The sequence below is a fragment of the Enhydra lutris genome, unplaced genomic scaffold, assembly GCF_002288905.1.
Source record: "Enhydra lutris kenyoni isolate GAN:26980312 unplaced genomic scaffold, ASM228890v2 scaffoldscaffold29, whole genome shotgun sequence".
NCBI classification, from domain to species: domain Eukaryota; kingdom Metazoa; phylum Chordata; class Mammalia; order Carnivora; family Mustelidae; genus Enhydra; species Enhydra lutris.
The window spans coordinates 18,025,579-18,042,191 of NW_019154113.1; the positions used below are offsets into that span (position 1 = coordinate 18,025,579).

The 16,613-nt window shown below is 42.3% G+C and overlaps 1 protein-coding gene across 2 annotated transcripts in view; it reads right to left on the reverse strand.

Annotated features, from left to right (window-relative positions):
* Positions 1–15,251, reverse strand: part of LOC111152664 (Bloom syndrome RecQ like helicase) — a 91,709-nt gene extending 76,458 nt beyond the window's left edge. For both annotated transcript variants that reach the window (XM_022511213.1, XM_022511216.1), the window contains exon 1: positions 15,209–15,251. The gene's annotated coding sequence lies outside the window, so the exon portion shown is untranslated. The remainder of the gene's footprint in view (positions 1–15,208) is intronic.
* Positions 15,252–16,613: the final 1,362 nt, after the last annotated feature.

Below are 16,613 nucleotides of genomic sequence, written 5' to 3' on the forward strand. Positions count from 1 at the left end.
CAGTAAAGCTGTTACTTTTAAACTGACTATAACAAAAGCAATGGATAATAAGTGTTGAGGATGCAGAGAAATCGGAACACTCATACACTGCTATTGAGAGTACAAAATGGTGCAGCTGTGTTGGAAAAGTCTGGCAGTACTTCAAAAGCCTAAACAGAGCGATTTCACTCCTAGATATATACTCAAAAGGATGGAAAACATGGATTCAAACAAATACTTGTACCTGAATGTTCACAGAGGCATTATTTGCAATAGCCAGAAAGTAGAAACAACCCAAATGGCCATCCACTGACAAATGGAAAAATAAAACATGTGTGTCCCTGTGATGAAATATTATTTGGTCATACAAAGGAACACAGTACTGATCCATGCTTCAATAATGATGAACCTTGAGGGGCACCTGGGTGGCTCAGTCGGTTAAAGCCTCTGCCTTTGGCTCGGGTCATGATCCCAGGGTCCTGGGATCGAGCCCCGTATCGGGCTCCCTGCCAAGCAGAGAGCCCGATTCCTCTCTCCCTCTCCCTCCCCCTCTGCCTACTTGTGATTTCTGTCAAATAAATAAATAAAATCTTTGAAAAAAAAATAATGATGAACCTTGAAATACTATACTAAGGGATAAGAAACCAGTCACAAAAAAAGGCATATGGTATGATTCCAATTATATGAAATGTACAGAATAAGCAAAGCTGTATAAAGAAAGTAGGTTAGTGCTTGCCTGGAGATGGGGATGATGATCAGATTGGGGGGGTGACAGCAAGGGGTGTGGAGGTTCTCTTTGGGTTGAGGAAAATATTCTGAAATCAGCTGTGACAATGGCTACACAAGTCTATGAATATAGTAAGAGCCACTTAGTTGTATTCTTTAAATGGGTGAATTTTACGTTTTGTGAATTATACCTCAAAGTTGTCATAAAAGAAACACAAGGTAAAATAAAAACACTTTCAGATCATCAGAACCAATAGTTTTCCACCAGCCACTCTCATTAAATGAGATTCCGAAGGAGGTACTTCAGGTAGTAGAAAAGTGAGCCTATCTGGAAGTTCTAGATGATAACTGGAACTATCATCTAGATAATTGATAGATGGTATCAAGGAAGGAAGTCAAGACCGTGGTAAATATGTGGCTAAATCCATGGAAGCCTTGACTGTGCAAAGCAACAATAATGTCTTGCAGGGCTGAAATAAATCGTTAAAATATCCATCAATAATGACACATAAGTGAGGTAAAGAGAGTTAATGTGCTCCAAGGCCTCTGTGTTGTAAGAGGTGTATGGTGTTGTTTAGCTTTACACTTTGAGAAGACAAATGTGCATGCTGCACTGTCTAGGTAACCACTGAAGAATAAAAATAGAATGACTTAAAACTCTTGATTTCAGCTCAGGTCATGATCTCAGGGCAGCCCTGCCTTAGACTCCATGCTCAGCAGGGAGTCTACTTGGGATTCTCTTCCTCTCCCTTGCCCCCCCCTCCCCCTGCATGCTTTCTCCCTCTCAAATAAACCTTTAAGAAAAGCTATAAGAAAGGAGAGAAAAGGGAAAATGTAATACAAAGTACAAAATAAGTTGGTAGTAGATTTAAATCCAAATATTTGTTAGTTACAATAAATATAAACTGACCACTCTGGCTGAAGATTATCAATCTGAACTTAAACAATGAAATCTAACTACTGTATCTGCTGTTTGTCAGAGACATGTCTGAAACACTAGGTGTATAGAAAGGCTGAAAGTAAGATGAAAAAAAATATGTAAAAACTCACCAGGAGCAAGCTGAGACTGCTATATTAATACCAGACAAAATAGATTCTTAAGACAGAAAGCCTTACTAGAGATGAAGAGGGTTATGGGAGAATGATAAATTCTGGGGCACCTGGGTGGCTCAGTCATTAAGCGTCTGCCTTCGGGTCAGGTCATGATCTCAGGGTCCTGGGATAGAGCCCCGCATTAGGCTTCCTGCTCAGCAGGAAGCCTGCTTCTCCCTCTCCCTTCTCCTGCCCTCCCCCCACTCCCTGTTTCTGTTCCCTCTCTTGCTGTCTCTCTGTCAAATAAATAAAATCTTAAAAAAAAAATTCAATTCACTAGAAAGATATAAAACTTTAGATCTGGGGCACCTGGGTGGCTCAGTGGGTTAAAGCCACTGCTTTCGGCTCAGGTCATGATCCCAGGGTCCTGGGATCGAGCCCCGCATCAGGCTCCCCGCTCAGCGGGGAGCCTGCTTCCACCTCTCTCTCTCTCTCTCTCTCTCTCTCTCTCTCTCTGCCTACTTGTGATCTCTGCCTGTCAAATACATAAATACAATCTTTAAAAAAAAAAAAAAAACTTTAGATCTGTATGGCCCATGAAGTATCTGTAAAATACATGAAGCAAAACTGATAAAATTATAAGAAAAAGACTATAATTATAGATTTAAAATTAGCTCTCAGTAATTGATAGAATAAGTAACTAAACAATCAGTAACCACCCAGATCTGAATAACACAACCTTTACAACTACAAAATGTGCATTCTTTTCAAGAACAGATGCCTACAGAAGCTGACCATGTACTAGGCTATAAGGCAAGTCTCAACAATTTCATTGGATTGAAGTCACAAGATGTTCTCCAACCAAATTAATTATGCCAGATATCAATAATAAGGTAATTAGAAAAAGTAATTGTTTTAGTATCCATTGATGATTCAGGCCTGAAGAAATAATAGTGTGATAGTAAACAGCAGAATTGTGCAATGATGGTTTTCATAACCCCATCCATCAGTCTTTGTAGTGGGCACCATCATTCAGTAGCTGGCATTTGACTGTTAAGAACTTTCCCTTCTCCCCTATTTGCTTTTTATCAGGAAGGATTCTTAATGTATGTGGTGGGTTGTCATCCATTACTGTCATTATTTCCACGTATAAATGCTTTCATATTTGATTAGTGGGAATGGAGCTCCTTAAAGCTGGCTCCTGTATCCTTTTTTATTTCTAACTGTGCTAAATTACATGTAATATAAAATTTACCATCTTAATCATTTTTAAGCATTGGTTCAGTGGAATAAAGTATATTCACATTGTTGTGCAACCAATTGCCAGAACTTTCTCATCTTGCAAAACTGAAACACTGTACCTGTTAAACAATAACTCTCTACTTCCCTATCCCCAGCCCCTAACAATCACCATTCTTTCTGTGTCTATGAATTTGACTGCTTTAGTGGACCCATACAATGTTTGTCTTTTTGTGAATGGCTTATTTCACTTAGTATATTGTCTTCAAGGTTTATTCATGCTGTAGCATGTGTCAGAATTTCCTTCCTTTTTAAAGCTTAGTGACATTCTATTGTATGGATCGAACACATTTTGTTTATCCATTTTTCTGTCCATGGACATTTGGGTTGTTTCCACTTTTTGGTTATTGTGAATAATGTTGCTGTGAACATGTGTGTACAAATATCTCTGAAACCCTGCTTTCAATTTCAATTCTTTTGGGTCTATACCAGGAGTGAAATTCCTGTATCCTATAGTAATTCTATTATTTTTAATTTTTGAGGAATAGCCATACTATGTTCTACAGTGGCTATACCATTCTACATTCCCACCAACAGGGCACAATTTCTCCACATCCTCACCAACCAAGTTATTTTCTGTTTTGTTTTTTATAGTAACCATCCTAATGAGTGTGAGATATCTTGTGTTTTCAGTTTGCATTTCTCTAATAAATTAGTGATGTCGAGCATCTTTTCATGTGTTTTTGCTCGTGTATCTTCTTTGACAAAATGTCCACTCAAATCCTTTGCCCACTTTTTCTTTTTTTTTTTAATTTTATTTTTTTATTTTAATTTTTTTATAAACATGTAATGTATTATTAGCCCCAGGGGTACAGGTCTGTGAATTGCCAGGTTTACACACTTCACAGCACTCACCATATCACACACCCTCCCCAATGTCCATAACGCTCCACCCTCTCCATACCCCCCCCACCTGCCACCCTCAGTTTGTTTTGTGACATTCAGCGTCTCTTATGGTTTGTCTCCCTCCCGATCTCATCTTGTTTCATTTATTCTTTTCCTACCCCCTAAGCCCCCCATATTGCATCTCTACTTCCTCATATCAGGGAGATCATAGGATAGTTGTCTTTCTCTGACTGACTTATTTCGTTAAGCATAACACCCTCTAGTTCCATTCACGTCATCGCAAATGGCAAGATTTCATTTTTTGATGGCTGCATAGTATTCCATTGTATATATATACCACTTCTTCTTTATCCATTCATCTGTTGATGGACATTAGGTTCTTTCCCTAGTTTGGCTATTGTGGACATTGCTGCTATAAACATTCGGGTGCACGTGCCCCTTTGGATCACTATGTTTGTATCTTTAGGGTAAATACCCAATAGTGCAATTGCTGGGTCATAAGGTAGCTCTATTTTCAACTTTTTGAGGAACCTCCATGCTGTTTTCCAGAGCGGTTGCTCTGCATTCCCACCAACAGTGTAGGAGGGTTCCCCTTTCTCCGCATCCTCGCCAGCATCTGTCATTTCCTGACTTGTTAATTTTAGCCATTCTGACTGGTGTGAGGTAGTATCTCATTGTGGTTTTGATTTGTATTTCCCTGATGCCGAGTGATGTGGAGCACTTTTTCATGTGTCTGTTGGCCATCTGGATGTCTTCTTTGCAGAAATGTCTGTTCACGTCCTCTGCCCATTTCTTTTTTTTTTTTTTAAGATTTTATTTATTTATTTGACAGAGAGATCACAAGCAGGCAGAGAGGCAGGCAGAGAGAGAGGAGGAAGCAGGCTCCCTGGCTGAGCAGAGAGCCCAATGCGGGGCTCGATCCCAGGACTCTGAGATCATGACCTGAGCCGAAGGCAGCGGCTTAACCCACTGAGCCACCCAGGCGCCCCCCTCTGCCCATTTCTTGATTGGATTCTTTATTCTTTGGGTGTTGAGTTTGCTAAGCTCTTTATAGATTTTGGATACTAGCCCTTTATCTGATATGTCATTTGCAAATATCTTCTCCCATTCTGTCAGTTGTCTTTTGGTTTTGTTAACTGCTTCCTTTGCTGTTCCTCTGCCCACTTTTAACCGGGTTTTTATTTGTTTGTTTTAAGAAACTATAAGAGTTCTTCATTCTGGACTAGGGGAAGGGGGGCAGGAAGGAGGCAATACAAATGGGCATGAGGAAACTTTTGGGAAAGATGAATAGGTTAATGAACCCGAATATAGTGATGATATCTCCTATCAAAACTAATCCAGTTGTACACTTCACAGGGACACCTGCATGGCTCAGCTGGATGAGCAACTGAATCCTGACTTCGGCTCAGTTCATGACCACTGGGTCATGGGATTGAGCCCCACATTGGGGTCCATGATTAGCACAGAGTCAGCCTGGGATTCTCTCCCTCTCCCTCCACCCCACCCCTGCAAAAAACTGTACATTCTACACATACACAATTTACTGTAGATCAATAAAGCTGCTTTTAAAAACATAAAACCCAAAGATATCTAGAAGACTGAAAAGTTTGGGGGAAATTTTATTTCACTTTAGCCCTCAACAACTAAAGACAGATGACTAAACCAATAATTGTAAGAATAAAAAGTTAACTAATAAAGAATTTGGAAGTTTTCTTTCATTTCCTATGCTCTGAAACGATGTACTTAGCACTGGGATTACGTGGACTCAAAAAATTTTCAATAAAATTTCTCTGTGAAACCATTTAGATCTGGTGGGTTTTTTTGGTGTGAGTTCAATGGGACAGTTCTTTCATAACCTTATTCTATGAAAATTGAGTGATTTAACTTCCAATCTTTGCTGGCGTCAATTTTGGTAAATTGTATTTTCCTAAATAATTTTCCATTTCATGTGAATTTTCAAAATCATTTAACACAGAAGTCCGCAAATTAATATTATTAACATTTTTTCCACTTGTTATTTTGTATTTGTGATTTCTCCTAATGCTCTTAACTTAGCAATTAGTTTACCTGGTTTGTTAAATGGTTTGAGATCTAAGATTGTGATTTCTCAATCAGATGTTTCTCTGTTCTCCATCTCATTAACCTCTGCTTTTATCTTTATTGCTTTTTATTCTCTTGTGCTTTCTTTTGTTTTACTTTGTTCTTTTTCTAATTTTCTAAGTTTGGAATTTATTTCATTTATTTCCCTTCCTGAATTGTAAGACAATAATCCCCCCCCAACCACTACTTTATATGTATCTTACAGAATCTAATGTTGTGTTTTCATTTAATTAATTTTCAGGAATCCTTTATTTCAATTTGCAGTTCCCCTACATCCAAGAGTTCTTTTAATTGAGGGTTTCATTTTCCATATAGACCAGTCTTTTGTTTTTTTAAAATTTCATTTTAAATTTCTAGTTTTGTTGTATAGTGATAAGGACTGTTTCTAATATTTCTACTTTAGAGAAATTACCAATCTTTTCTTTGCAACCTAACATATGAACTATTTTTATGAATGCAAATGTATACTTAAGAAGATAGACCATGGAGGGACGCCTGGGTGGCTCAGTGGGTTAAGCAGCTGCCTTCAGCTCGGGTCGTGATCCCAGGGTCCTGGGATCGAGTCCCGCATGGGTTCTCCTTGCTCGGCAGGGAGCCTGCTTCTCTCTCTGCCTCTGCCTGCCTCTCTGCCTGTGTGCTCTCGCTCTCTCTCCTTCTCTCTGACAAATAAATAAATAAGATACTAAAAAAAAAAAAAAAAGATCATTTTAGATCATGCAGGACTTGGGTGCCTCAGTTGGTTAAGCATCCAACTCTTGCTTTTGGCTCAGGTCATGATCTCAGGGTCCTGAAATTGAGCCCGGGCTTGGGCCCTGCATTCAGTTTGGAGTCTGCCTGTCTCTCTCTCCATGCTCCTTCCCTTGCCCCCCCCATTCCTCTCTTCGAATAAATAAATAAATAATCTTTAAAAAAAGGGGGGGCGCCTGGGTGGCTCAGTGGGTTAAGCTTCTGCCTTTGGCTCAGGTCATGATCCCAGGGTCCTGGGATCGAGCCCCACATCGGGCTCTCTGCTCAGCAGGGAGCCTGCTTCCACCTCTCTCTCTGCCTGCCTCTCTGCCTACTGTGATCTCTGTCAATTAAGTAAATAAAATCTTAAAAAAAAAAAAAAAAGAGCATTACGGTACTAATCCTGCAACTTTTCCAAAGATTTTTAATTTTTCAAAGTAAAAGAAAAAAAGATACAGGAAATCTCCATGTTTAGAAATAAATATAAATAAACTGTGCATCAAATAAGATATCACAATGAGAACTAGATATATTTGGAACTGAAAAATAACAAAAGTCCATATATAAAAATACGATATGCAACTAAAGAGGTAGTGACCAGGAAATGTAGAGCCATACTGTCAGAAAAGGAGGCAGAAAGTTAGTGAACAGAAAGCATCTATCCAATTTAGTTACACAATGGAAAACAAACTAAGCCTAATGAGAATAGAAAGGAGAAAATTATAAACAACTAAAAATAATAAACAAATGCTAGAGAAGCTCAATAAGCAAAAAGTTTGTTTTGTGAAAAGATTTACCAAAAACAAGAGAAAAGACACAAATCAGTAACAGGACTGAAAGAAGAGACTTAATTACATATACCATTTACATTAAAATATCATAATAGATCCTGAACATTGTGCCAATAAACTTTAAAATCTAGATGAAATAGATAAACTTTTTTATAAAAATTAAGTTATCAAAAGTCACTCAAAAAGAAACAGAAGGGGCGCCAGGTGGCTCTGTTGGTTAAGTGTCTGCCTTTGGCTCAGGTCATGATCCTGGAGGCCCAGGATCAAGCCCCACATTGGCTTCCCTACTCAGCAGGGAGTCTACTTCTCCCTCTCACTCTCCATCTGTGTGCATGTTCTCTCTCTCACATAAATAAAACCTTAAAAAAAAAAACAACCGGAAAACCTGATAGCCTTATAGCCACTTAAAGCAAATATCTATGGTTAAGACTTGCTCTGCCAGACACATAAAGACTTAATAAAAAACTTGTTTAAAACCATAGCAGTGATGCGGTGCCTGGGTAGCTTAGTAAATTTGAGTGTCTGACTCTTGATTTCAGCTCAGGTCATGATCTCAGGGTCATGAGATCGAGACCCACATTGTGCTCTGCACTGAGCATGGAGCCTGCTTGAGATTCTTTTTCCCTCTCCCTTTGCTCCTCCCCATGCTTGTAGGTGCTCTCTCTGTCAGAAAAAAAAAAAAAAAAAAAAAAAGCAGTGATGATGTAAGGACAGGCAGGAAGACGAGTGGAAGAGTAAAAGAACCCAGAAACAAACCCATACACAGACAAATTATAATAATTTATGACACTTATCACTGCAGAACATTAGAGAATCAATCTTTCTGATGGTTGGTGTTGGGACACTGGATAGCTACATGGAAAAGAAATGAAGTTTAAACCCTACTTCATTCACTCCATATACACAAATCACTTTCATTCTTTTTTTTTTTTAAGATTTTATTTATTTATTTGACAGAGAGAGATCACAGTAGGCAGAGAGGCAGGCAGAGAGAGAGAGAGAGGGAAGCAGGCTCCCTGCTGAGCAGAGAGCCCAATGCGGGACTGGATCCCAGGACCCTGAGATTATGACCTGAGCCGAAGGCAGCAGCCCAACCCACTGAGCCACCCAGGTGCCCCACAAATCACTTTCAAGTGAACTGCAGATCTAAATGTAAAGGGCAAAACAATGAAGTTTCTGGGGGCGCCTGAGTGGCTCAGTCAGTTAAATGTCTACCTTTGGCTCAGGTCATGATCCCAAAGGATCAAACCCCACATCAGGCTCTCCACTCATGGGGGAGTCTGCTTATCCCTCTCCCTCTGCCCCTCTCCCGCATGTGCGTGCGCTCTCACTTTCTCTCTCAAGCAAATAAACAAAATCTTTAAAAAAAAAATAAAGTTTCTGCTGAATAATATAGAATAACTTTATACCTTCTCAGAGATTTCTCAGATAAGATACAAAAAGCACTAACAAAAAAGAAAAAGACCACAAAATTGAATTACACCTTTTTAAAAAAAATTAACATACAACGTATTATTTGCCCCAAGGGTACAGGTCTGTTAGAATTACATCTTAATTTAAGAATCTTTTTATGTGTCAAATAGCCTAAAAGAGCATCAAGACTTTTGAGACAAGTGAATGTAAAGAAAAGCAAGGTAATGATCACACGAAAGTCAGGATGAAGGTTGTCTTTGGGGTACAGGACGAGACGGGGCAGACATCCTCTGAGGGTGTTAGCTATGTGCTTTGCTATTTCTTATCTGAGACATAACTACAGGGGTATTCGCTTTGACAAATATGAGCAGAAAGCTCATATTCTGAGCTTTGACAAATATGTCATTAAGCTATTTCAGGGGTCCCCAGACCACCCTCTCACGTTCAGTGGTTCACTGAACAACTTCCAGGACTCAGCATATAATAAGTACTACTCGCAGCTAAGATTCACTGTAGCAACAGAGAGCAGGGACACACAGCCGGATCAGCAAGGGGAAAAGGCGTTCCAGGCAGAGCTTGTAGGACCCTGCTCTCTACCTGCCATAAGAGCACACTCTAGCTCAGGAAAGATGCACCATTTCTGCCCCTGGAAACCTGCCAGAGATGCAAAATCAAGGGTTTTTACTGGGGGTTGGTCACAAAGGAACCCTCTGTCCACCAAAAATGTGGACTCTCAGAATGAAAGCAGATGTTAGTGTCCCAGGTAGGCAAAAGAACCATATTGGCTTAGGAAACGTTTCAAAAGCCAAGTTCCCATTCACCAGCCAAGAACCAATCTTGCAAGGAGGTCCTTCTAAAGAGAAGTCTCGGGCCTACTATGCTAACTCATTCCTACACAGCTTATACAGATGTTTTTTGCACTTTTACCTATGGCATTTCATAATAAAAGATGCTTAACAATGGTAGACTACCATATTTAAAATCTATGTTCAAAGCCACAGAGACGACATTTGCATTATATATACCTGACAAATTAGTAAGGTTTGAGATGTTTAAACAATTCCTACAAAGTAATGAGATAAAGTAAGATGGCTGCTAAGAAAGACAAAAAACTCTTACAGACACTTCACACTTTACTTTAAGGAAACAGTCCATAAACACAACACGGAGCTCACCTTTACTAATAATCCAGGGAATTGAAACCACAAGAAAATACTACTATACATATACCTACTAAATACGCAAAAATTACAAGACAATATCAAATATTAGCAAGAATGTGGGGCAAAGGAAAGTCTCACACACTGGTAGGAGGGAGTGCAACCACCTTTGAAAACAATTTGGCCTTATAAAGTATAAGGTACACACACTCTTCGGCCCAGTAGTTCTCTGAGTTACATATACAAACTTGTGAACATGTGCACCAGGGCGTATGTACAAGAACATTCACAACGACATCAATAGCCAAAACCTGAAAACAATCCAAATGCCATCAAAAGCAGGATAGGTAAAAACAAACAAATAGGGGCGCCTGGGGGGCTCAGCAGGTTAAATTAAGTCTCTGCCTTCGGCTCAGGTCATGATCTCGGAATCCTGGGATCGAGTCCCGCATCAGGCTCTCTGCTCAGCGGGGAGCCTGCTTCCCCCTCTCTGCCTGCCTCTCTGCCTGCTTGTGATCTCTCTGTCAAATAAATAAATAAAATCTTTAAACAAACGAACAAATAAACAGAAAACCCACAACAAAACCCAAAACACCAGGACAGATGCTGTGGCACAATCACATAATAACATAAATAAATACAGCAATAACATAAATTTTTATTAAAAATTATTTTAAAATTTAAAAAAAAAACAGCTGTATCCACAATATGGAAGAATCTCACAAACATAATGTCAAACCAAATAAGACAAAGGAGAGTACATATATCAACTACAGATCTCAAAACCAGGTAAAACTGAACTACGTTACCCATGGATGCACACATTGGGTAAACTATGAAGATAAGATAATCATCACAAAATCAGAATAGTTCTCTCTAGTGCGGGGAGAAGGAGACTGCTTAAGAGGGAAATCACACTTCAGGGGCACCAGGAATACCCTATTTCTTGATCTGTTTGATGGTTATGTGTAATTATTATTTTATAATCATATTTATGTTTACATAATTTAGTGTTAATTAAACTTTATAATTTTTAAACTTTGCAATTTTTAAATAGTCTTCAAACTGTATATATACATATACTATGTACTTCCTAAGATACTATGTATCCTCTTTCTCAAAAAATTTCTTTGAGAGGGGCACTGGGTGGCTCAGTTGGTTAAGCATTTGACTCTTGGTTTCAGCTCAGGTTATGATTTCAGGGTCATGAGATCGAGCCCCAAATCAGGCTCTGTGCTCAACTTGGACTCCGCTTAGGATTCTCTCCCCCACCTCCTTTTGCCCTTCACTGCCATGCACAAGCTCTTTCTCTCTAAAATAAATAAAATCCTTTTAAAAAATTTCTGTGAGAAACGAAAGTTGGCAAAAACAAAGAATTAGTATTAAAAACATACAAAGAGGGGCACCTGGGTGGCTCAATGGGTTAAGCCTCTGCCTTCGGCTCAGGTCACGATCTCAGGGTCCTGGGATCAAGCCCGGCTATCTGCTCAGTGGGGAGTCTGCTTCCCCCTCTCTCTGCCTGCCTCTCTGCCTACTTGAGATCTGTCAAATAAATAAAATTTTAAAAAAATCTTTAAAAAAAAAAACCAAACATACAAAGAACACCAAAGTTCCCATGAACAAATGATCAGAGAGTATAAACACACAGTTCACCAGACTACACAGACACTGAATAAACTTATGGGAAAACATTTTCTTTTCTAAGAATTAATAGCACGAAGTAACACTGCATACCGATTAAACCAAAGAGTGCAATACTGCGATAATTTATAAGATAAATCACAATCATGAAGACCTAGTAGCTACATGGGAGTACTTTAATATCGGAAAAACAAAAGAGTAAATTATGAGTACATTATGCTTTCAGCTAAGAAATCTGTATAGGGGGGCACCTGGGTGGCTCAGCGGGTTAAAGCCTTTGCCTTAGGCTCGGGTCATGATCCCAGAGTCCTGGGATCGAGCCCCACATAGGGCTCTCTGCTCGGCAAAGAGCCTGCTTCCCCCTCTCTCTCTCTGCCTGCCTCTCTGCCTACTTGTGAACTCTCTCTGTCAAATAAATAAATAAAATCTTTAAAAAAAAAAAAAAAAAAGAAATCTGTATAGGTAAAATTTGGAGAGGGCCCATGACAAAGGAAAATAGCTGATGTGGTTGAAAGCCAGAATTATGGGTGTAATATTTTCCTTGATACTGTGAATGGGTTTCATTAAGATACAGGAATTTTTAAACAAAGTAAATCTAATAGTTCCTTGCAATTCTAGAGAACAAAGTCCATATGTCATAACCCCACGACCTTCCACAAGCTGACTTCAGCATGTGTTTTTCACCCCATGCCAGGCACCATTCTGGGCACTGGAGTAGAGGCAGGCCAAGACCCAATTACTCCCCTAGATGAGCTTTTAGGCCGGCAGGAAATGGACATGTCAACAAGTAATTACAACTCAATGAAGTAAGTCCCACAAAACGTCTCTTCTTTTAAAAGTCTGTGACTTACCCCAGAAACAGACCCATAAATACAGAGAACAAACTGATGGCTAACAGAGAGGAGGGGTCTGGGGACGGGCAAGATGGGTGAAGGGGAATGGGAGGTCCAGGCTTCTAGGCAGGTAATGAACAAGTCACGGGGATGAAAGGTACAGCGCAGGGCATAGAGTCAATGGTATCGTAGTGGCTTTGGGCGGTGACAGGTGGTAGCTACACTTGCAGCAAGCACCGCATGCAGTCTAGAGCTGTCAAATCACCACGTTGTACACCTGAAACGAAGGTAACATTCTGTGCCATCTATACTTCAATTTAAAAAACAAAATGGGCCAGTGTGGAGGTGGGGGCAGGTCTATAGCTTCCCAGGTGAAGGAAAAACTCAGGGAAATCAGAGAAGCTTTCAAAAGAATACTGAACTGGGTCTTGAAGGGCAGGTGTACAGTCCCAGACAGGGTGGGGGGGGTGAAGGGTGTCCATGGCGTATTTGTGCCAAGTGAACAGCAGGTGCTTGGAGAAGGAGAAGGCTAAGACATGCTCCCGGCAATGGCGAACCACTAGAGCTTTTAGCATTCCGTTCCCAGGTACTTTGCAATTACTTTGGGCCTCTTTGTTCTATCCTTTCTTCCATTAAAAGAAGTACATAAAAGTATATACAAAGAATAGGTATTATATGTTGGAATAAGTGTGTATTTAGTTAAAACTAGTGTGAAAAATATAATCATTTAATTTTAATATATATTTAACCTTACATATTTCAAACATACAAAAAAAATGATACCCATGTACTCCCCAACCAAATTTAAGAAGTCAAATTCTGTCCTACTCTCTTTCAAAAGCATAAAGTACTTCAAATATATTTCAAATCCCTCCCACTCCTCTTATCTCCTTCCCTTCTCCCTCCTTCACAGATACTACTGACTATCCCCAACTGGACGCATATGATTTCTCTGGATATTGGACTTTCACTACACACCTAACACCACGGGCTTTGTGTAGTTTTTAAATTCTGGGTTTTCTTATCAGTAAAAAAAAAAAAAAAGAAAGAAAGAAAAGAAAAAAAGAAACAGAACGATGGGCACCTGGGTGGCTCAGTGGGTTAAGCCTCTGCCTTCGGCTCAGGTCATGATCTCAGGGTCCTGGGATCCAGCCCCGCATCGGGCTCTCTGCTCAGCAGGGAGCCTGCTTCCCCCCTCTCTCTGCCTGCCCTTCTGCCTACTTGTGATCTCTCTGTCAAAAAAGTAAAATCTTAAGAAAAAAAAAAAGAAAGAAAGAAAGAAACAGAACGAATATGGTGGCTATCATGGTGATCCGCACTGAAAAGAACTCGAGACTCAGAAATTTTGTTCCCTCTCAGACTATAAGCTACCTTCCAACAGCCGCCTGGCTAACAAAACTTTGGTTCAATTTAGTTCTATTTACATTCCTCCTATGCAATACTTCTGCCTCCCTTCCTTCCCAATTTCTTTTTTTCTTTAAAGATTTTATTTATTTATTTGACAGACAGAGATCACAAGTAGGCAGAGAGGCAGGCAGAGAGAGGGGAAGGGACACAGACTCCCCGCTGGGCAGAGAGCCCGATGCGGGGCTCGATCCCAGGACCCCGGGATCATGACCTGAGCAGAAGAAGGCAGAGGCTTTAACCCGCCGAGCCACCCAGGCGCCCCCCAATGTCTGACATCTACCCCAATCTCTGCCGTTACTGCCCCTGAACCCTGACGGGACACAGAAATGCTACTTGTCTGCACTGGTGGCACCAGGAGCTGGCGTGTGCCTCCCCCATCTCAGCCCGTTAAATGTCCAAAATGCTGAGTAACCTGAGGGCACGTGAGGGGTATGGGAGGAAGTCTGGTGTGGAAGACGCCTTGGAGTCAGGCAGCTCTTTTAACACTGGGACAAACTATTGGTGCTTCAGATTCTCCTCGTCAAAAGGAGGGCAGTTTTACCTACTTGGGGTAACGGTGATAACAGAACCCTTACTCCGTACCAAATACTCCCTGAAGCATTCATTGGCTACATTAAGCCATTTAATCCTAACGAAACCTCCAGGATGTGGAAGAGATGATTTCCGCCTTAAGACAGAGGGACACCGAGACAGAGTTTAAATGACGAGTGGACGGTCACGGGGTTCGTACCGGGAGAGCCGGGATTGGACCCAGGCAATGCGACGCAGCCTGTGTCCTCAAGCACTCCCCTTCGCGGAGGTGCTGTGGAGCCACACTTGTAAGATAATGGGTCCAGAGCACGTGACACGCAGCGCACCCAAAACCCCGGAGCCCAGCGCGTGCCCGTGGAAGGACACAGGAAGAGGACGAGCTTTGGTCTTGGGGGACAGGTGGGGAGTGCCAGGGGTCTGGGCTGGAACCCCGGTAGGCACCGGCGCACAGAACCAAACACCGTGGATGCTGGGCCGGCTCTCCCACCGAGGCCCGGGGCGGCCCTGGCCCCACCCCCGCGCCTCTGTGCGCGGGTCTGCGAACACGCGTGCTTTTCGGCTCTCCTCTCAGGCTACTGGCAGCGACCGAGCACGGCTCCGCGGGCCGCGCCGAACCAGAGCGGGCAACGGAGGAACCTGCGAGCCTTCCTCTTCGGCCCGGGGACCGGGTCGCGGGAGCTGGGCCAGGCCTGTCCGCCCATAAGTCCGAACGCGCCGCACTCACCTGTCCCGCAGGCTCGCAGCGGGCGGTAACCGGGTCCAAACTCCCCGCGCAGCCTCCTCAGCTCCCGCGCGAGCGCCAGCTCACTTCGCGCCGGAAGCCGGCCGATCCCGATTGGCTGCTTCCTGAGGGAACCGACCAATGCCGTCGCCCCATGGCACCTGTCCCCGCCCCTGGGGCGGGGGCGTTCCCAACGCCCAATCAGCGTCCGGAAGTCGAGGTCACGTGACCGCAATTAACCCCCGGGCTTCCGGTACTCTCGAGATCTTCGTGTTCCCTGTGTTTCTTGTTGGTGGAGGCTTTAAATAAGACGGGCTCCTGAAACCGAGAGCTGGGGCGGGAGTGAAAACCCCCGGAGTTTGGGAGGAGCCCGAGACTTGGCAGTTTCCACAGACCAAGCTCAGGCTCTTACCCAATGTTTCTGTGAGGCTTCGGCGGATTCTCCCCTCCACCTCCTTGTAACGCTGGCCTCTGCCCCATCCGAGCTTGCGCGAGCTACTGTACGTTGTCATCGACCGGGAAAGGGGTCGCAAACTCAGGTGCTTCGGGGACGTGTGCGCTCCCCGAGTGCGAAGCCACGCTGCTGTTTCCGCTGAGTGTTGCCACGCCGGACTGCGGGCCCTGTGATGCCAGATGTTTTTTCCTACCCCGCTTTCCCCTTCCCTCTTTTCCTCCCTCCCCTTTCTTTCTTCTTTTCTCTAAGAAAAATTGAAAATGTGTTTATGTGAAATCTGCCGATTTTAAAATGCTACAAAAATAACACGCTGCAGTCAAACAAAACACATGGGGAAAAGCAAAAGCAGGTTTTTAATAGTGAGAAGGCCAAATAGGAGGATAGAGAAAAAGTACAAGGTATGAAAAATCTGGAGAGCTCCGAACACTCAGACTCAAGGGTACTACCCAGAATGGTAAGTAGGATCGTCTCAGAACTCAATGAAGGGTGAAACTCAGCTGAAATCGCCTGGGCCACACACTGCCTGAATTTTCCTTTAGCTTTTTTCTTGTCTTTCACATTTCTGCCTTCCCTAGTGCCAGGCATTGTGCTGCGCTCATGAGAACTTTCTCAGGGAGCACACAGGACGTTAGACTTGCACGTCGGTGGCAAAAGCGATAGGAACGCTGATCGATGTTTTGGGAGCACCCAGGAAGGACACGTACACAGACTGGCAGCGTTAGGTAAGACTGCGAGATGAGTGAGAGGTATGATTTGGTGGGAAAGGCCAGGGAACAGGAAAAACCGCCGTAAGGGACCTTTGAGGAAATGTCAGGAAAATGAGCAACAGAGAGAGATGACAGGAGACAAAATAGGGACCAGATCTCAGTTTGGACTTCATCCTAAAGATAAACAGCAATTGTTTGAGGGATCTGGGGACAAGTGGGATAGGAGGAGGCTTGTTCACTAATTTTG